The sequence below is a fragment of the Vombatus ursinus genome, unplaced genomic scaffold (assembly GCF_900497805.2).
Source record: "Vombatus ursinus unplaced genomic scaffold, bare-nosed wombat genome assembly UNPS02014837.1, whole genome shotgun sequence".
In the NCBI taxonomy this organism is placed as follows: Eukaryota; Metazoa; Chordata; class Mammalia; order Diprotodontia; family Vombatidae; genus Vombatus; species Vombatus ursinus.
In genome coordinates this window covers 4,637,826-4,660,797 of record NW_020954615.1, presented here as the reverse complement: position 1 = coordinate 4,660,797, position 22,972 = coordinate 4,637,826, and the positions used below count along the sequence as shown (strand labels likewise).

The window sequence follows — 22,972 nt, the reverse complement described above, 5'->3', positions numbered from 1 at the left end:
AGAGGAATACTGTGACACAAGGAGTAGAATAAAGTAAATATGTTCCTGATACCTAAATAGAAAAGAGATAAAGAAGAGAAAGAAAACTGTAGACTAGAATTTAAATAAATACTAGTGTTAACACTATTGCATAAAATATCAGCAAAAAGATTCCATCCCATCAAAATTCAGTCTAGTTTAGAGGTAGATATTACATCTCTTTCCTTTGAATCTCTTGAAAGCTACATTTCTCTAACCTAAGGTAAACTCCACGCTTTCAACCCAACTTTCTGTCAGAAATTCTAAGAGGAAATGATCACTTACCACCACTCCTACAATCTCCCCCTTCAAGTTTCCCATCATTTGAAAACCAATTCCTTCCCACTGGACAAAAGTAAAATAAGAATGGAACTCCATCCCACTCCCATTGTTTCCTCTACATTTTGAATGATAAAATTATCATGAGAATAAATTAAGAAGTTATTTTCTCTTCTGTTCTTTGCAGAAAACTTTCAACAAATGTCTGGAAACAGAGGTACTCCATTGTTATGATCGTAGGTAGAAGAGCCTTCAAAGCCACTGAATCCACCCTGTGAGAAAAATTAGTCCTAGAGGAGCTGGGATTGGCCCAGGGACATATAGGCAGTAAATATCTGAAGCAAGATTTGAACTTATCTTCCAGATTCCAGGGCTGCTGTTCTACACTTTATACCATAATGCCTCTCAATATCAAGCTTCTGTTCCTGACTTGTAATCTATTTCCATGACTCCTCAGCTGTTTTCTCCTTCACAACTCATCTTCTATAAGAAGCTTTTCTCAGTATACCCATATACACACCTAATGCTAATGCCTTCCATCTGTGGTTATCTCCAATTTATTCTGTATATATCTTGCTTGCTCATAGTTGTTTGCATGTCATCCACTGCCCCCCTCTTATTATACTCTGAGTTCCTTGAAAATGGGGATTTTTGGAAGGCAGAGCCAAGATGGCTGAGTAAAAGCAGTGATTTGCTTGAGCTGTCCCCCAAATCCCTCCAAATATTTATAAAAATGGCTCTAAACAAATTCTAAAGCAGAAGAACCCACAAAAAGACAGAATGAAACAAATTTCCAGCCCAAGACAACTTGGATGATTGTTCAGAAAAATATATCACACCAGGTGGGGAGAGGAATGCAATTTGGCATGGGCCCACAGGCAAAATAGGCCTCGATGAACCTGGAGCAGCCCTGAGAGAACTGAATCATAGGCAGCTGTGGTGGTTTCCAGACTTCTCAACTCACAAATGCCAAAGACAACTTAGAAGATCAATAGGAAAAATCTGTGACTGCAGTGAGAGAGAAGCTCAGTCCCAGCCTCAGTTACCGTGCATGGCCCTGGGGTGGCTGCTGCTTCTTAGGCTTCTGGTCCACAGACTGAGGGGGAATCTAGTGTCTGATCAGAGGGGGATTGCAAGGATCTCTTTGCTGGTGCAGGATTCTCTTGCTTTGCCCGTGCTTGGATCTGAGTCACAGTTCTGGGTGGCAGTTCCGGGGCAAGGAGGATTGCTGGTGTGATGCAGCTTGTAGTGGTGGTGGAGAGGAAGTCCTCCTCACAGTTCCAAGGCAGAAAAGAGTGCTTGTTTTGACTCATAGACCACAGCACAGGCCAGGAAAAGAGTAAACACCTCACCCTTGATCATACCACCTTGGAAGAACTGAAAATTTACTGGTCCCTAGAAGTGTCTCTGAAAACAGTTGCACAAAGCCCCTGAAGCTTGGGACAGTACATTTGCCACACTGGAAGCAGACCTCTACCTTAACAAAAAGTTTATAATTCAAGTAGTTGGCTGGGATCATGAGCAAACAAAGGTGCAAAAAAAAGTTAGACTATAGAATCTTTCTTTGATGACAAAGAAGATTGAAACATACAACCAGAAGAAGACAACAAAGTCAAAGCTCCTACATCTAAAGCCTTTAAGAAAAATATGAATCAGTCCCAGGCCAGGATTTTGAGAAGTAAGTCAGAAAAGCAGAGGAAAAACTGAGAAGAGAAATGATAGTGATGCAAGAAAATCATGAAAAACAAGTCAACAGCTTGCTAAAGGAGACCCCAAAAAATACTGAAGAAAATAATACCTTAAAAAATAGCCTAGGGCAGCTAGGTGGTGCAGTGCATAGAGCACTGGCCCTGAATTCAGGAGGACCTAAGTTCAAATCCAGCCTCAGACACATAATACTCACTAGCTGTGTGACTCTGGGCAAGTCACTTAACCCCAATGGCCTCATTTAAAAAACAAAAATAGCCTAACCCAAATGGCAAAAGAGGTACAAAAAGTCAATGAGGAGAAGAATGCCTTAAAAAGCAAAATTGGTCAAATGGAAAAGGAAGTCTAAAAGCTTACTGAAGATTATACTTCCTTTAAAATTAGAATGGAGAAATTGGAAGCTAGTGACTTTATAAGAAATCAAGACACTGTAAAACAAATCCAAAAGAATGAAAAAAAATAGAGAACAATGTGAAATTCCTCATTGGAGAAACAACTCACCTGGAAAATAGATCCAGGAGAGAGAATTTGAAAATTATTGGACTATCTAAAAGCCATAATCAAAAAAAGAGCCTAGACATCATCTTTCAAGAAATTACCAAGGAAAACTGCCCTGATATCCTAGAACCAGAGGGCAAAACAGAAATTGAAAGAATCTCCTCCTGAAATAGATCCCCAAAAGGAAAACTCCTAGGAATATTGTAGCCAAATTCCAGAATTCCCAGGTCAAGGAGAAAATACTGCAGACAGTCAGAAAGAAACAATTCAAGTATTGTGGAAACACAATCAGAATAACACAAGATTTAATAGCTTCTACATTAAGGAACCAGAGGGCTTGAAATATAATATTCTGGAGAGCAAAGGAGATATGATTACAATCAAGAATCACCTACCCAGCAAAACTGAGTATAATCCTCCAGAGGAAAAAATGGTCATTCAGTGAAATAGAGGATTTTCAAGCATTCTTGATTAAAAGACCAGAGCTAAATAGAAAATTTGACTTTCAAATAAAGACTCAAGAGAAACATGAAGAGATAAACAAGAAAGAGAAATCATATGAGACTTATTAAGGTTGAACTGTTTACATGCCTTCATGGAAAGATGATATTTGTAACTCATGAGACCTTTGTTGCTATTAGGGTAGTTGGACGGGAAAAATTATATGTATGTATGTATAGATAGATAGATAGATAGATAGATAGAGGGCACAAGGTGAGTTGAAGATGAAGGGGTCATATCTGGAGAATAAAATTAAGGAGTGAGAGAGGATTTGACTGGGAGAAGGAGGAAGGGAGATGTAGAATAGGGTAAATTATTTCACATAAAACAGACAAGAAAAGACTTTTGCAGTAGAGGGGAAATGGGGGAACGTGAGAGGGAATGAGTGAATCTTATTTTTTATCAGATTTGGCTTAAGGAGGGAATAACATACACACTCAATTGGGTATGGAAATCTATCTTACCCTACAGGAAAATAGGGGGGGAAGGGGACAAAAGAGCAAGGAGAGGATATAGGGGAGGGCAGATTGGGGAAGGGGGTAATCAGAAGCAAACACTTCTAAGGAGAGACAGGGTCAAAAGAGAGAATAGAATAAATGGGGGGGATAGGATTAAGGGAAATATACTTAGTTTTTCAGAACATGACTTCTTTGGAAGTGTTTTGCATGACTACACATGTATAATCTGTATCAAGTTGCTTGCCTTCTCAATGAGGGTGGGTGGTGAGGGAGGAAGGGAGAAAATTTGGAACCCAAAGTTTTGAAAACAAATGTTAAAAAAATTGTCTTCACATGCAACTGGGAAAAAATATATATAGGAAATGAGTATAGAAATCTATCCTGCCCTACAGGAAAATTAAAGGGGAAGGGGATATGAGAAGGGGGAAGAGATAGAAGGGAGGGTAGATTAAGGGAAGGGGTATTTGGAATGCACGCCATCTCAGAGTGGGGATAGGGATGAGATGGGGAGAAAATTTGGAACTCAAAATCTTTTGGAAGTGAATGTTGAAAACTAAAAAAAAATAAATAAAATAATAATAAAAAAAGAAAGTAGGGATTTTTTTCTATTCCTAGTGCTTAGCTCAGTGTCTGACACATTGCAGGTGCTTCATAAAATGCTTTTTGACTTATCACTATTACATTTTCATTTATTTGATTTGGTTCAAGATTCTAGCCTGTTGTGATCTTAATGAAGATTTTATATAGTGCTATAAAATTTACAAAACACTTTTTAGACAGATAAATGTTTGTTGAGTGAATGATGAATGAATGAAGAAAATTACAGCCAAGATATCTCTGATGACAAAATTCAGATCATATACAGTTAAATTAAAGGTATTTTTCAGTCCTTTAAGATAAACATCTCTTGCTCAGATTCTTAAAATCTAAACACTGCTCAGATTCCTTAAGAACCTAGCCAATAACTCACTAATGTTCAGAATCCTTAAGAGTCTAGCCAATATGATGGATGTTCGAATAAACCTTGTCTCTGGCTGAAAGAAGACTTGGGTCAAATTGTTTCAGGCAGGGCCTGCTTGTCATGATTTTGGGGTCCCAGCACCTCTAACCCCTAAACCTCAACATTTTGATGGTCTGTACAGGGAAACTCCCTAAGCCCAAGTTCTTCTCCAGCCAAGACTGGAAGGTATGTAAGCCTTCCCGCCACCCTTCTTTCTTGCTCTGCAGTTGGGGTTGCTCTCCAAGCACCTAGGAAGATTGGAGATGCTTTTTGGGCAGACAGTTATGAGACTGTCTCACCCTTGGCCTGATGCTCTCAGGCTCTCAGTCCACTGGTTTGGTTTGAGGCCATGGACCTGGGTAAACCTTCCACAGCATAGAGGACAAGGACAGACACCCTATCTCAAAGCATATGCCCAATTCTGTCCATTCTGTTGGTGCTAGAGAATTGGAAAAACTGCAGGTGCTTTTTGGTTCCCTGAGGCTTACTTACTCCCTTCCCTCTAAACCCCTGGATCCTCCTTCATGGAGGTTACAGAGAAAAGTTAGAATAGCTAAAAACATCTTAGCAAATTCGGGAGGTTTCATGATCAATCATTAAGGAATGTTTCAAAACTCTGTACCACCTGGTCACTCCCTTCCCTTGCATCAAGAGGGTATCTGTTAACCCCTCTCATAGGAGAAGAGAGTTTCACCCTTTCCCCCTGACCTTTGATTTCACCCTCCCACCTGGGGAAAGGAAGGAGAGAGGGGCAGCAGCTTCAGCATGGGCCCCACTGGCAATGGCCTTGGGCCCTGGGGCACACTTTACCTGAAAGCATCACCCAGGTTCAGCACATCCTGCTCAAGGTAAAAAAGCTGGCCTCTGAACTTGGTTAAGCACACACTTTTAAAGTTGCAGTTTTAACTGTTAATGATGAGATGTTGATTCTCTGTGTAAAAGTAATTTGGAAGTGCATTTAACAAAACTGAAGTGACCTGCTTGGTAATGGATTTATTTCAAGTTTCAAATTGGTGAACTTTTTGTATCAGTTATGTCAAGCAACTTTTCATAATTTGGTTACTGCTAAAATAATTTGGCTATTGTTGGTTATTGTTTTAATGTGTAAACTTGCCAAAGAGCTTGTTTGGGTTGTGGCTTGCTGAGAATTTGCAGGTAAATAGAAATAACATCTAACAATTGGCTTTTTACACCAGGACAAATTTTAATTTGAGATCTAAATCCTGGAAAAGTTTTTCCTAAGCTGTGATTAGTGAAACTTGCTGTTAGAGGTAAAAAAAGTTCATGGGATTTTATTTTGAGTTGTGTTATGGATCATAATAATCCATTTCTAGTCAATAATCCACCATCTGAGAGAAATGCCACAAACTACTCAGAGATAATTGGTGGGAAGTCAGCACTGGGAAAAGCTGAGAGGACAATTTTAGCCTTAGTCTAAGATGGGATCCTCCTGGCTCAGTTTCCCCATTATGTTCCTTTGAAAAGGAATGTGACCCACCTGGCTATTCCTGAGCCTGGCTATGAGGTGGATTTGATACAGCATGGTTGGAAAACTTAATTATCTGAATCCAAACAGAACTAAGAATGTTTTATCCTGTCATATCTGAGCCCTGCAGTCTTTTCTGTCAGATTTGTGTCTTCCAGATTACAGGCCATTCACCTACAGTTGGTAGCAAATAGCAGGTACCAGCCAATGTCCCCCTATCATTTCCTGGATACAGCCTGTTCTCAGTTCCAGTCAACCTCCTCTTTGGGACCCCTTTGAGGCAGAGACAGCTCTATGCCCCTTGCCAGCAGGAAGCAGTTTTAGAAGCCAAGACCTTCTCCTCTTACCCCAAAAGAATTTGGGTCCCATTTGCTTGAGGGGGGAATAATGGGGTTGGGATCTGGATTCCAGAAAGTAAAAACCCTGGACTTTCCCATATGGTCAAATCTCTGGCATTCACCTGAGGCTATAATCCCATCAACTGGCTTTTCTATGTGCTTACACTCAATTTCCCAATTCTCCATTACCCTTAATCTAGCCTAGCTCTCCATTGTCTTACCTCTCTATGGCCCCTGGCCAATTAATCCTAGCTAGGCTCCATTCTCCCTTGGCCACATGGTCTAGGTCCTTGGCATTCTATTACTACACAGTCCCCACAAACTACTTGGCCACTCCTAGATCCTTCTCACAGTCTTTCTGTATATAAGGTCCAACTTGTCTCCATTAAGGTGCTCAGATTCTTAAAATCTAGCCACTGCTCAGATTCCTTAAGAACCTAGTGAATAGCTCACAAATGTTCAGATTCCTTAAGAGTCTAGCCAATATGACAGATGTTCTAATAAACCTTGTCTCTGACTGAAAATAAAATAAAATAAAATAAACATTTCTACCACAAATACCTATAATTAGGGCAATGGTGAAACTGCTTATGTGTATAATAGAACCTTCAAAGGTTCCATATCCCAAACCACCACCTCTCCAATTAAAAAGAAAAAAAAAACTAAGTTCTTCTTCCAGAGAACTCCCATTGTAGTTGTGGCAGGAAACAAGAAAAGAACCCACTGTATTTGCACATTTCATCTTAAGTATTCAATTCCTATAACCCAAACTGTTATCAGATTACAATGGGGGATAGAAGAATGTACAGCCCCACCTTTGTGGCTTCATGCTTGTTATAAAACTATTAAGTATGAATATCAGGAGTAGCTCCATGTAGAATGATCTATCACCTTGTGTACACAATTCTTGCCCCAAAGATACAGAATCTCAGAATCCCAGCTCGGGAAATGTACTCTAAGGCCATGTAGTCCCACTGATTCCTGATGAAGATCCCTTCTCCAATATCTACCAGAGAAGGAGTCATCCAACTTCTAGATCTGCAGCCTTTTTACAGCTCCAGTGAGGCTGAAACTCCTATCTCCCAAGGTAGTCTGTTATCATTATTTGAGAAGTGTTGCTTACATTGACCTAAATCTTCCTCTCTGCCTTCCACCTACTTTTGCCATCACCACCACCATCATCATTATCATTGTGAATAAACATTAAGTGCCAACTATATTCTAGGCAATGTTCATAGTCTCTGCCCTCAAGAAGCTCATACTTTAATGAGAAAGAAAACATGCCAGTCAATCAATAAGCGTTTACTAAGTGCCTGCAACAGTTATCCCTTCCGCATTTTGGGGGTTAGGGGTGTAGCACAATCTGGAAAATCCACAAAAATACTTTTTTGGCCCTCCTTTTGTACCAGAGAAAGTCTGAATTTTTATGGTATTAAATGATAAAATATGTAGATATTATGCAATACTATACATATATGTTAAGCATTTTTGAGTTTCTAAACTTTTTCTGTATCATCTGCTGGCCTTCACGTGTCACCTGAGGCTTCCACAAAACTTCCCCAAAATATAATTTCTTATGCTGACCCACAGTATATCAAAATTGTGATGGGGAAAGTCATGATGTGGAAGAGATGCTGTATATCTCAAGCATTGTGCTAAGCCTGAGGATACAAAGAAAATGATAGTCCCTTGTCCTTGAAGAGCTCACATCTATTGTATTACTTGCAATAGTTGCAAATAACTAGGTATATAGATGATTTCTATAGCATCAATTTGAGGCAAGCCAAGGGAATGCAAGTGGGGAGAGGGACAAGAAAAATATTAGATCCTGAACAGCCACAATGCACAGGCAAGAGGGAACCACTTGAAGTCTCTTAAGAAGGACAGTGACATAGTCAGGTCTAGATACCAAGCAAAAAGGGTTTACAAAGCAATTTAGTTTACAAAGTGCTTTACCCTCAACAGCTCTCCAAATGTTAAAGTAAATCTTACTTTCTTTCCCTTTCAAAGAGCAAAAAACTACAAAAAAAAGTGAAATTATAATTGATATGTTGTAAATTTTTTTGGAACTCTTGTTTCTATGATGATAGCTTCTGTAACTCGAGGGAAAATGTCCCCTTGAAATTGTATTTCTTCTCATTTATGTTTTATTGTGGTGTCTTGTGGCCTGTGTAACTGTAAACAAAACAGTGGAAACAAAATTAAGGACATCTTATGGGTCTGTGGAGTTGGAATGAGAAGCACTTCTGTTATTTCTTAGGCCATTTTTTTAATCAAAGACCATTCTATTAAACAGCTAAATTATGCCTTCAATACAAACTTATAAAGCTACTTGATGATTCAAACTCAAGTATCTTGACCCTATGACTCTGGCCTCAAGTGAGGGTGTGGGGCTAACATTTATCTTTTGTTTATATGAGTTTGCTGTCTCAGAGCCCAAATGTCTCCTTTCTGAAAGACCTTTCCACTGCCCCACACAAAACCACATGCCATTCTGTCTTCCAGCTTCAGGGCAGCCCCCTGCTTCTGGCCCTCCATGACAAACAGGACCTGGCTGTAATTTTTAACCCAGTCAGTAAAAGGCATTCACCTCCAGAGGGTAATATGCACATCTCAGTAACCTTTGTGATTAGGAGTGTTCCCACTCCAGTCTCAGATACTTCCTACCTATTTCTCCTCAGCAAAGTGGGCAGCTTCTCAGGGGCAGGGACTGTTATATATCCCCTGTGCATACCACTTCTCACAAGAGAAGGTGGCTTCATCAGTCTTTGCTGAATTAAATTGTTTTCTAGTGAAGATAGAAGTTTCCCAAGGAATTAGAAATGGAGAGGCAGCATCACATGAGGACCAGTGCTCAGTGGGCACAAGATGGAAGGAACAGAAGAGGAAGAGGTTTCAACAAAAAGAAAGTTTGTTCATTATAGATTATAAATGTGCCATTTTCCAGATGGCACAGTGGAAGAGCAAGGAAGATGTGGGGTGCATCTTTTTTTGAGGAGAGAGAGAGGGATTAGGTGGATGGGGATGAGAGAGTGGGCAGCAGATGTTTGAGAGTAAGAAGGAACTGGAGTTTACTAATCCTTGGAGAATGAGTTCAGGCAGAGGCAGTCGGGGAAGGGAGGTGAGTAAAATTTTCAAAAGACTTTCCTGGTAGTCTTACCTGGTGGTTTTGCCTCAGAGTTTCCATCAACCATTCAATCAACAAGTTCTTAAGTACGTAGTAGATGCCAAGCACTGGAGACACAAATACAACAAATGAAACCATCCCTCCATGCAAGGACACAACATTCTAATGATTTATATTCCATCATGAACTGGGAGGCAGGCAGCCCCTATTTTACAGATGAGGAAACTGAGGTTCTGAAAGGAAAAGTGACTTGCCTATGGTCAAACAGCTAGTGACTACTAAAAGCAAAGCTATCCAGGGACTGCAATAACCCTGAGAATTGTGTTAAGATTAGTAACAATTGGAGCTATCCAACTCTTTTTATGGTAATGAATAACCAGAAATAAAGTAGGAACCCATTGATTGGGAAATGCTTAAACATATTGTGGTATACCAATATATTGGAACATTGTTGTCATAAGACATAATTAACAAACAATACAGAAAAGTATGGGAAGACTTCCATGAATTGATGCAATGTGAAGCAAGCAGAATCAGGAAAATAATAAACACAATGACTACAGGGTAAGTCAAATCACAAAGCCTTTATTAAGTGTTTACTGTGTTCCAGGCACTATAAAATGGTAAGAACAAAGACAAAGAAGCCGATTGCTGTGTAATTATTATGATCAGGTTTGTCTCTGAATGAGAGGTGAGTAAATAGACTGTCTTCCTGGAGTGGGGTGTGAAACACTCCCTATGCTGTCAGATTCAGTTCATTTATTAACTGATTTTGTTGAAGTGCCTTTTATTTTTTTCTTTTCTCCTTTTTTTGTTCTTTAGTACCAAGGATGGCTCTGGGGGGAGAATGTAAGGAAATGAGGATAATGAAAAAATTGATTAGTATTGATTTTTAAAACATAAATAAGAATAATATATTACTATGGAGTTGAGGTACATGACACCACAAAGGGAACCCAATGATCTCTGGCATCAACAGCTGGCTCTCCAAACATGTGCATTCCCCCAGGGTTATTGTGAGAATCTAGTGAGACAATGTATATCAAATGCTTCTCTACCCTTAAGGCAATATATTATAATTGTAAGCTATTGCTCTCTATTGTTCTGACCTAATTTTTCATTTGGTTTTCAAACTGAAAAGGAATTCTGAGGTTCTTCCATAGCTTCATAGATTGTTAGAGCTGAAAGGGAACTAACAATTATCTGGTAGAATTTTACAAATGAGGAAATTAGAGTCCGTGGAGTGGCTGGTTCCAGTTTGAGTACTTCCCTTTATTGCAGAACAATAGACCGACAGCTCATTTTCACCCTTAGGAGGAAGTATTAAGGACCTTAGAAGTAATCAAGCCACCATGTTCCCCAAGGTCAGTCACGTTCCCGTCTGACCACTTTGAAATCATGACCTCAATCCTATGGGGAAGGTGCACTGTGGGTTTCCTTTGTGTGTCTCAGTCAAGCTCAGAGGTACAGACAGCATCTCATTCTGCAAAGTATGCTGTGAGAGTGAGATGTCAGGCAGCTCCCAGGAGGGAAAGACATTTGGAAGGGTGAAGGAACGGAAGAGCCAAACTTAGCCCATCCCCCTGTATCCAAAAAGACAAAGGACCTGCAGAGTATGAGAGGTGGGGAATGAATGACCCCAGAGCCCAACCAAAATGCAGTACATAAGAGACACCAAGTATCAAGTGTCAGTCTGAAAGAAAACTGTTCAGCTGCATGACTGGACACTGAGTGCACAGGGATTTGAAAAGCTTCCAAAGGGCTTGGATTTCTCACTGGCACTGTGTGTCTCTGAATTACCTACAAGATGGAGTCCAAACTCCTTAGGGAGTATAGAGTTGCAGAGTGGTCAAAGTACTGGACCTGGAATTATAGATTTAGAGTTCAACAGTACTTTAGAGGTTGTCTACTTCACCAACCTCATTTTATAGAGAAGGAAACTGAGGATCAGAGAAAAATGACTTGTCTAAAGTAAACAAATAGTATAGCCCGGACTTGAATCAAGGTCCCTTGACTCTAAAATCAACATCCTTGTCACTGTATCATGCTGCCTTTAAACTGGGTTCCAATTCTTTGCAGATGATATGATGATATACTTAGAAAATCCGAGAGAATCAGTTAAAAAAATAAATAACTACTTGAAATGATAAACAACTTTTAGCAAAGCTGCAGGATATAAAATAAATCCACATAAATCATAGGCATTTCTATATGTTATTAACAAACAGCAAGAGAATGAAAGAGAGATACTATTTAAAGTTACTGTAGACATTACAAAATATTTGGGAGTCTACCTGCCAAAACAAACCCAGGAACTATATGAACACAATTACAAAACACTTTTTACAAAAATAAAGCCAGGTCTAAATAATTGGAATAAACATCAGTTGCTCATGGGTAGGCCAAGCTAATATAATGAAAATGACAATTGTACCTAAATTCATTTACCTATTCAGTTCCATACCAATCAAACTACCAAAATATTATTTTATAGGGCTAGAAAAATAATAAGAAGATTCATCTGAAGAACAAAAGGTCAAGATTAGCAAGGGAATTGATGAAAAGAAATGCTAGGAAGTTGGCCTAGCCGTACCAGATCTTAAATTGTATTATAAAGCAGCAATCATCAAAACTACTTGGTACTGGCTAAGACATAGAGTGGTGGATCAGCAGAATAGGTTAAATATATGAGACACAGCAGTCAATGACTACAGTAATCTACTGTTTGACAAACCCAAAGACCCCAGCTTCTACTTCTGGGAAAACTGGAAAAGAGTATGGCAGAAACTAGGCATAGACCAACATCTTACACCATATACCAAAATAAAGTAAAAAATGGGTACACAATTTAGATATAAAGGCTGATACTATAAGCAAACTGAGAGAACAAAGAATAGTTTACCTCTCAGATTTATAGAGAACAGGAGAATTTATGACAGAGATAGAAAACATTATGAAATGCAAAATGGATAATTTTGTTTACATTAAATTGAAAAGTTTTTTGCACAAACAAAGCCAATGCAATCAAGATTAGGAGGGAAGCAGAAAATTGGGAAATAATTTTTACAACTAGTGTCTCTGATAAAGACCTCATTTCTAAAATATATAGAGAACCAAGTCAAATTTATAAGAATACAAATCATTCCCCAAATGATAAATGGTCAAAGGATATGAATAGGCAGTTTCAGATGAAGAAATTGGAGATATCTATAGTCATATAAAAAATGGTCTAAATCACTATTGATTAAAGAAATGCAAATTGAAATGACTCTGATATCACACCCATCAGATTGCCTAACATGACAAAACAGGAAAATGATAAATGCTGGAGAAGATAGGGGAAAACTGAAACACTAATGCATTGTTGGTGGAGCTGTGAACTGATCCAACCATTTTGTAGAGCAATTTGGAACTATGCCCAAAGGGCTATAAAAATGTGCATACCCTTTGACCCAACAATACCAATTCTAAGTCTGTATCCCAAAGAGATCATAAAAATAGGAATAGGATGAACATGTACAAAAATATTTGTAGCAGCTCTTCTGTGGTGGCAACCAATTGGAAATTGAGGGATGTCCATCAATTGGCAAATAGCTGAACAAGTTGTGGTATATGAATGTAATGGAATACTATTGTGCTATAAGAAATGATGAACAAATTGACTTCAGAAAAACCTGGAAAGACTTGTATGATGTGATGCTGAGAGAAGTGAGCAGAACCAGGACAACATTGTACACAGTAATAGCCACGTTGTGCGATGACTAATATTGATAAACTTAACCCTTCCCAGAAATGCAAGGATCTAAGATATCTCCAAAGGCCTTGTGATGGAAAATGCTATCCACGTGCAAAGAAAGAACTGTGAAGTTTGAATGCAGATCGAAGCATACTATTTGCCCTTTTTTTTCCTTCTGTTTTGTTTTGTTTCTTCTTTCTTTTGGTTCCTCCTATTGGTTCTAATTCTTCTTTACAACATGACTCATGTGAAAATATGTTTAATAAGAATGTATATGCAGAGCTTATATCAGATTGCACACCTTATTGGGGAGGAAGGTGGGGAGGGAGGGGGAGGAAATTTAAAACTAAAAACTTATGGAAATCAATGTCGAAGACTAAAAATAAATTAATTATTAAAAAAAGGGGTTCCAATTCTGCCTTTTTCACATACTACCTGTGTGACCTTGGGTAAGTCACCTTACCTCTGTGGCCTCCAATTTCATCTGGAAAATGAGTGGGTTGGACTAAAAGACTTCTGAAGTCTTTTCCAGGTTCAGTTCTGTGAGCCTGGGTTATCTCTGAGCCTATGTACTCTGATCTATGAAATGGAAATAATGATATCTGCAGGAACTACTTCTCAAGGCTATGGGGCTCTGATAACATGACCCATCTAAAGTGCTTTACAAAGCATAAGGCTCAATAGAAATGCCAGCTAATATTAGTCTGGCAGAGAGGTAGTTTAGTGTAGATAACAAAGATGTAGACTGAGAGTTAGAAAGATTGAGGTTCTAATCCTGCCCCGGGGGGTGAACTGACCGGGAGACTGCTAGAAAACACTAATCCTCCCTAAGGGCTCCAGACAGCTACTTAAGAGTGGTTTAGGGGCTCACCACATTTAAGAAGGAAGTCTCCTCATCAGGCTTTCCTTGGTCTATACCAATGTCACAGGCAACTAGGTGGCACCATAGTGCACAGAATGCTAGGCCAAGAGTGAGGAAGACTCATCTTCTTGAGTTTAAATCTGACCTCAGACACTTACCAGCTGTGTGATCCTGAGCAAGTCACTCAACCTTGTTTGCCTTAGCTTCCTCATTTGTAAAAAGAGCTGGATAATGAAATGGCGAACCACTCCACACCTCACTCCAGGATCTTTGCCAAGAAAACCCCCCAAAAGTAAGGTCACGAAGAATTGAATATAACTAAAACAACTGAACAACAACAAAAGCCAACAACATTACAAGTCCAGTCTGGAAATAAATGAGTAGTGCTTGCTTCGGCAGCACATATACTAAAATTGGAACGATACAGAGAGGATTAGCATGGCCCCTGTGCAAGGATGACATGCAAATTCGTGAAGCATTCCACATTAAAAAAAAAGAAAAAAAAAGAAATGATGAGCAGGTGGACATTGGAAAAACCTGCAAAGACTTACATGAACTGAAGCTTAGTGAAGTGAGCAGAACCAGGAGAACATTGTACACAGCAACAGCAACATTGTGCGATGACTAACTTTGATTGACTTAGCTCTTCTCAGCAATGCAAGGATCTAAGACAACACCAAGAGACTCATGTCTTTCTAGCCCCATCCAGAAAAAGAATTATGGAGTCTGAATGCAGATTGAAACATATTATTTGCTCTCTTTTTTGTTGTTGTTGTTATTTCTTTTTTCTTGTGGTTTTTTCCCATTGGTTCTAATTCTTCTTTACAATATGACTAATGTCAAAATATGTTTAATATGAATGTATATGTATAGCCATATTTAGGATTAGTTAGAAAGGGAGGAGGGGAGTGAGGGGGAGAAAAATGTAGAACTCAAAATCTTATGGAAGTGAATGTTGAAAACTAAAAATCAATCAATAAAAATATTATTAAAAAAAGAAATAAATAAGTAAAACTAGGATGATTTTAGAAGTACTCCATAATCTGATCTCTACCCACTGCTCCACCTAGGAAGTGGTTTCCTCACTGACCCCCTGAATGTGTCATGAATTCCTGCCTCCAGTTGAGTGTGATGGGAAAAGCTCTGGATTTGGTTCAACTCTGATTCAACTGTGGATTCTGGGTTCAACTCTGTTCTCCTCCACTTACTATCTGTGTGGCCCAGAGCAAGCCATTTTGTTACTGTATGCCTCAGTTTCCTCATTTGTAAAATGAAGGGATTGGACACAATGTTCTCTGAGATGACTTCCCATGCTAGATACAGGATATGATCCCATGAGCCTTGCCTAATTACTACCATCACCTGGAATGTTCTCTTTCTTCCTCTTCACATGTTCCAAAAACTGCCCTTCAAGGCCCTGCTTAAGTCTCACTTCTTCCAAGAAATCTTAGATCCCACCAGTCCACCAGTGCACTCAGTAGCTACCCCATTCACTGGTAGATCTGTTGGGAACAAAGAGCGTTCTCTCTAAGAGCACTCAGCACAGAGCTGATTCAGTGGTGGTGGCAGTCACAGACAAAGCCAGGGTACTATCTCAGCTCTGGGTCTCCAAGGTTCATGCCCAGTTGACTGACCTGGATACCCAGAAATGGGGGGTGGCACTGTTCATTACCATGGGCTGCTGAAGTTCCACAACCCTGAGAGAGATCACTTTGAAAAGGCCAAACACCTCTGTGGGAGTGGAGAGGGCTGACAAGAGAGGGCACGAGAAAGGAGCAGACTGGACAGGGTAGGCCAGGGAGCTCCCCAAGGAGATGGAGTGACTGGCCTTAATGTTATACAGGTGGTCAAGTGCATGTGTGTGTAAGGAAACTGATACCTAGAGAGGTAAAATTACTTGCCCAAAGTCACAGAGGACATGAGAGTCAAAAGTTGGATTTGAACCCTGGTCCTTTGAGTTCAGAGCCTGGGCTCTTCCCATCCTTCCCTGTTGCTTCCTAGTTTACTGCTTTCTAGAACAAATAGCACCTAAGTACTGACATTATACTAGACAATTTCCTAAGGGCTGGGACCATGAAAACAAAATGAAACAAGCCTGCTCTCAAAGAGCTTGGTTTCTACTGGGAGATGCAACATGCTCACTGATAAGTAAATGAAATAGTAATGGGGGGGTGGGGTAGAGCTTTATTGTGAAGTATTCTAAATGCCAAGGGGAATGAATCTGTGTTTTATCTTTGAAGGAAGAGGGAACCACTGAGGCTTCTTGAACAGGGGAGTGTCATGGTGAATATACAATGCAACTTTTGAGGCTTCACACCATTTCTTGCATTGTGTTATTGTTGAGTTGTTTCAGTCATGTCCAGTTGTCTGTGATACCATTTGGGGTTTTCGTGGCAAAGATGCTGGAGTGGTTTACCATATCCTTCTCTAGTTCATTTTACAAAAGAGGAAACTGAGGCAAACAGGACTAAGTGACATGCCCAGGGTCACACAGCTAGGAAGTGTCTGAGGCCAGATTTGAACTCAGGTCCTCCTGACTCTAGGGTCAGAACTCTATCCACTGTACCACCTAGCTAAATTTAAAATCTCTTCTGTAGGCAAAGAGGCCCCAGTTCCTGTAAATAGTCCTCATATAGCACTGGATCTACTAGAGCACCAGGCTGCCTAGGACAGCAGGACTTCATATATTTAGAGCTGGACTGGTTTACATCATCCAAGGGCTGGAGAGGAGACTGAGGAGTGAACAGAGTATTGGAGTTAGAATCAGGAAGATCTGGCCTCCCTTGAATTCTACCTTCTGCACTTATTAGCTATGTGAACCCAGACAAGTGATTTTTTCCCTCTAGGACTCAGTTTCCTTATCTATAAAATGGGGACAAAATAGTCACTGCTTTGAAGAACTACACCAAGGACCAACAATATATGTGAAGTGCTTTGCAAATCTTAAAATATCGTTGAGCTTACAGTATGACTTTGGTCAGTCACCTCATCTCTCTAGGACTTGGTTTCCCCATCTGTAAAGGGGAGAATCATAGTACATGACGGGGTTATTGTGAGGAACAAATGGCATAACATAGGTCATAATGTGCTTCGAAGACCTCACAATGCTGTGTAGATGTTGGCTGTTATTAGCATCTACAGGATCACAGCAGTCTTGCCCCCACAGAAGGCTTTGGAGACCAATGAGATAAGGGGCATTCCAGCTCTTGGTGAACTTCTGAGGAGCTACATGAACCCAAGGGAGTGAGACCTGACTATTATCCCAGTCTCAGATTGTTATTCAAGGCTGACAAAGGACTTCTGTTTTGATCATGGAGGGGGAGTTCACCTTTTCCAAGAACACTCAGGATATGAGCTGTGACTGGCCACATGGCCCTCCCATCAGTACATCAAACAAGGCAATAAGCTAAAGAAAACAGTCCCAGTCCTCAGGGCCATGGCAAGCGAAGGTAATATCCTGCGAGCACCGATGATGCCACACTTTGGATGGCACCTTCAAGGCAATAAGCGTGGCCTCCTCCAGCTGGCGGCTGGGTTGGAGGGAGGAAGAGAGGGGACAGCAGGCCCCTCACTCAGTTCCAAACCTCCTTCCCTATTCTGGATACTTCCAACAGATGCCAAAGTTAGACGGGGGCTGTCCCTTCACCCCCAGAGTGGCACAAATGGTATCAGCCACCCTTTGTGTGGTCTGGCCCACACACGTGAAGGGAGAATTAAAAAACAACAGCAACAACAGCTAAATCTCAGCTTCTGCCACATCCGTGGACATTGTGGGACGTCCATCCAGCCCCCTCAGGTGCCCCTCACCCACCAGCCTCCTTAGTCAATTCCACGCAGGTGGCAGCTTCAGAAACGAAGCCTTTTGAAAACCCAGCCAAGCAATGTCAGAGTTAGATCCGGGACCTCCGAGCCAAAGTCAAGTCAAGAAACTTAGCTCTGTGAATGCTCTGAGCCAGCTTCTTCTGCTCACTCCCCTTGTGACCACCTGTGGGTGACTCATTGGGCCTCTATCTGCCCTGGGCAAATAAAGAACACTGATTACTGAAAGACCCTGGGGTGGCCACAGTTGTGAAGGTAGAGTCATTGACCTTTCGTATTCATCTACCTCTTGGGTAAGACCCACTTTATTCCTTCTCAGTTTCTTCCCATCTAGAACCCAAATTTCCATCAGATCCCATTGATCCACCTAAAACCCAACCAACCACCACCCTAACTTCCTTGCCTTGTCCTTGTACAATCCAATGCAGCCCCTTCTCTCAAGACACAACTGGGAGATGCTTTAGATTATAACCTCCTCGAGGGCAGAGACTGGCTTTCTTTGTGTTAATTGTATCCCCAGCCCTTAGCACAACATCGTGCACATAAGTGATATAATTAAACATTAATAAACATTTAATTAAACATTAATAAATGTTTAATGGATTGGATTTATTGGATTACCCAAAAAATTGTAAAAATACTTCACATTTATATAGTGCTGTAGAGGAACACTGGAACAGTGGGAAAGTAGTGGGCTTGGTATCAGTACAACCTGGGTTCAGATCCCCCATCTGATCGTACTCTTGGGCAAGTACCAGCAAGCTCCCTGAGGCTCAGTGTCCGCTCAGGAAAATGAAGGGCTTTGCACTAGATGGCCTCTGAGATTTCTTCTAGCTGTAATTCCACAGTCCTCTTCTCCTGTGTGCCTGAGACAAGTCCCTAGGATGTATTGTTTAAGTCATGGTGGGTCTGAGATCTTCTCCAGTGAAGAGAATTCTCATGATGGATGGATTAGTCTCTCAGGACTAATGAAATGTGCTATGTGCATATATGGACTTCAAAAGTTTACAAAGTAATTTCTTTACAGAAACTCTTTGGCAAAGAGAGGTGGTACAAATATTACCCTCCTTCTACAGCAGAAGAAAATGACTCTCGAAGAGACAAAGGGGTATGGCAAAAGGTCACACCATTAGTGTCAGAACTTTCATTCAAGTTCACGGCTCTGGCATTTCCGATCTAAAGTCTTTACTCCACACTAGCTCTCAAGCTGTCATCAAACAAGGAGATTCCAGAAAAAAACAGAGCCCTGGGATGGGTCTGCCTGAGAATTTCAGAGACAAGAAGTGATATGACCAATATGGAGGCAAATGGAAGGTTTGGCTTCCACTTTCTGTGGTGATTAAGGTAGGGGGAGGGGCAGAAAAAGCCAGAGGCTGGGGGGAGGGGGAGTAAGGGTGATTTGAGATAAGTGACACCACCTTCCAGACCTTAGTGATTGATCACAAAATCCTCTAAAGTCCCTGAAATCTTCCATAATTTCTGAGTCTGTAAATTAAGGAATTCTTGTGAAGGTGGTCTACAAGCAGATTGCCACCGACAACAATGAGAAAAATAAGCATTTACATGGCATTTTAAAGTTTACAAGGCATTCACTCCCACAGCAATCCTGTGAGGGAGGTGCTATCATTATTCCCATTTTACGGATGAGGAAATGAGTCTGCAAAAGGTGAAGTGGCTTTCCCAGGGTCCCACAGCTAATATCTGAGGCTGGCTTTGAACTCAAGTCTTCCTGATTTTCAGCCCAGCACTCCATATACTGCACCACCTAGCTGCTTATGCTAATTAAATAGATCATCTTTTTTTTTTTTTTTTTAGCAAGATAGAGTTCTGAATTTAGAGTTAGGAAGAGCTGGGTTTGAACGCTCCCATACATATTTAATGGCTGTGTAACCCTGGGAAGACTTAACTCTTCTGGGCCTGAGTTTGTTCCTCTTTAAAATGAGGGGCTTGGATTTGATGACTACTAAGGACAATTTCAATTCTAAGTCTGTGATCTTATTATACTTCTTTTTCTAGGCCTCAGTTTCCTCCCCTGTAAAATGAGGGAGTTAGCCTCAGTGACCTCTGTGGTTCCCCCGGCTCTTAATTTATGATCCTCTGACCCACCCAAGGACTTTAGGGCAAGGACAACTCACCCAAGATGGAAAGGGATGCCTGGGGAGGGAGGGAGGTTCCATCTCTGTGAGGGTTTTCAAGTAAAAGCTAGATGGCCCACTTGTTGGAGAGGATATTCTTCTTGAGGGCTGCATTGGCTGAGACAGCGTCTGACTCTCCCACCAATGGGGAGCCTCTGGAATTCTCTATTCCTAAAATTCTCCCTCTTGGGTTTTTTTCATTGCATAGTCTCTCCATGACTCTTCTTTTGCATTTTCCCTATTCCCTCTCTCACCATGGGTGTTTCTGTGCTCATCCTTTCCTTGGGAGGCTGTAGATTTCTGGAGAACAGGGGAAGGTTTCCTTACATTTGTTGTACTCATAGCCTAGCAGAGGACTTTGAACACAGCAGGCATTTAATTCAATAAATGTTTATCGGCAGCATATATGGTTAGACTCGATCGACATGTTGGCTAGTTTTTTTGTTTCTTTCCTATTTATGACAATGATAGTGGTGATGATGAGGATGAGGATGAGGATGATGGCAGCTAGGTAGTTTGACATCTAGAGTGTTGGACTTCAGATCCAGAAGACCTAAGTCCAAACCCTGCCTTAGATACTTACTGAGGTTCTTGAAGACTCAGACACAACTGAAAAACGACTAAACAGCAAATAGCAAAAGATACGGCTGTATACAAATCACTTAATCTTTTGCTTTCTTCTGTAAAATCAGGATAATAGTAGCTAGGCAAGTCAAAAAGTATTTAATAAGTGTTCATTAGATCTTTAGCACTATGTTAAGACTGGGGATATAAAAGCAAGCAAAAAGAAAACCAATTTCTGTCCCCAAGGGTTAAACACCTGGAATATCAGCCCTATAAAAAGGGGAAAATGACACACAGAATGGAACTGAAAAGCAGAAGAGGCAGAGATGAAGGTGCCTCCATGGGGGGATGGTGTTGAAGGATGGCTGATCTGGTCTCCCCTAAAAAGTGGAGGCCCCAGGAGGAAGTCACCAATAGGAAAAGAGAAAAGTGAGTTACCTTAGCAGAGGGATGTTACAGGGTGAGAAGACTGCAGAGTGATGGATGTTCCAGGGCTGTTCCAGGGTGAAGAAGCCTCAGAACGTGAGAGGAGATCACCTCCGAGACTGTAGTAGAGACATGGTGCTGAAGTCTAGAAAGTCTGGGTAATGTAAAAACAACAAAAAGAGCAATATATTTTTAATTGTATGTTAATTTGAATTGACCTATGACCTTGCCCTACAAACTCGAGGTACCTCTAGGTCAGGCCTTCACAACCTGTGGCCCACAGGCCACTTATGGCCTCCACTTGGGGCAAGCCAAAGAATTTCCTGTAGCCCGTGAAAAATGTAGAGGAAAACATCCTTTGTATGTAATGGAAATCTTTTGTTGTGTTGCAAGCAGCCTGCAGACTGTAAGCAGCCTGAGGGGAACAGGTTGTTCAGCACTGCTCCAGGTAATTAAAAACCTATGATTCAAAGCTTATCAGATTACCAACCAATCTCCTGGTTTGATAGATTCCAGCCACTTTCTCTGAGTATGTTGACACAAACAAATGCCTAAACTGTCCCATTTGTCTTCAGTTCATTGATTTTCTGCCCCTCTGCTGTACCCTCTACAGATTGGACCACCAAAGACCATGCCTGGGATAATCTAGATCCCTTAGCTCTAGACTCTCTTGGACTCTGCTTCTCCATCTTTTTCTAGCCATTGTCTTCCCCCTCCCCCAACCTCTGCATTTTTCCAATTCCTGCTCTGGGAATAGGAAACAAAGTTTAAAAAATATATATTGCTAGTGGAAAGGCTATGTCAATGGACACCCTATTATTCTCCCTTGTGACTTTCCAAATAATAAGTCCCTTCCCTGACCACTTCCACTAATTTCTTTCCATATGTTGTCTTTCCCTATTAGATTCTAACTTCCTTGAGTCTGGGAGTCTCTTGCTTTTTCATGTGTATTCTAGAACAATGTCTGATCGTAGGCACTTAATAAAATAATTTTCATTCAAACAATCAATTATATAATGCTTTGAAAAGGGCAAATTCATTGCAGTCCTATCCCTGGTATTCATGGATATTATCCATGTTTCAATCGAACATACTTTGGGGTCATGGAGTCACGACATAGAGAACCCACAACCAGAGACAGAATTTGTTTAACAAATTGCTAATTTTAGCAGAGTCATAACCATACCTACTATTTTTTTTTGATTAGGCAAATCAATTGAGGGGGTGGAGAACCACAAGGGCCCTGGGAAACCATGAGCATACTGCTAGAAAAGTCATAGATCAAGGGAGGAAAGGCCTATTGGAGAGTTTGATGTACAAAGTATGTTATATGGGAACTTCCTATCTGAATTAATTATTACCTTAGATTCTAGGCTCTATTATTTCTACATGACAGAAAGACTACAAGCATAGTTAGCACCAGCTTTCTAAATTTTGTCCCCCTAGGCCAAAGTTCCTATCACCCCACCCTAGTTCTGCATCTGTTTTCAGGCATCTCTAGGGGCTGAGGGGAGATGGCACTGGGGAATAAGGGGATCCTTTTTATTTTTTTTATGAATATCTTTCATTTTTGCCTTTCTAAACCCAGCACTTAGCACAGTGCCTAGCATATAGTAGGTGCTTCATAAAAATTCTTAATTGATTGAAGTAGAATAATAAGCTAACTTTGTAAGATCAATCAGAAAAGTCAAAGAGGGGAGGTGGTTTTGTTCTGTATTAGCAACTCTACTTCCAAGATAAAACCAAACTGTTGGAACTTTCCACTGAAACTTCAAAAAGAAAATTTGAAACTTTATTTTGTTTTATTTTATTATTTTTTGGGAAGGTTCACAAAGTTGGAAAGAACTTTCCTGAAGGATCATGTTTCTCTCATTCTTGGCCCTGGGTCCCCAGAGGAAGTGCCCAGATGCTCTCCCAGTGGTTCCAACCTCGTTACAAAGAGGGAGTGATTTCCTAGAACACAGTTGGTCATGAGTAAATGTTTCTTTTGATTAACTCCTTTTTATTATTACTACTAA

General features: G+C 40.6%; 1 non-coding gene across 1 annotated transcript; it reads left to right on the top strand.

Moving 5' to 3' along the window:
• Positions 1–14,393: 14,393 nt before the first annotated feature.
• Positions 14,394–14,500, top strand: LOC114026349. Its single transcript, XR_003567118.1, has one exon. It is a non-coding gene; the product is annotated as a U6 spliceosomal RNA (small nuclear RNA).
• Positions 14,501–22,972: the final 8,472 nt, after the last annotated feature.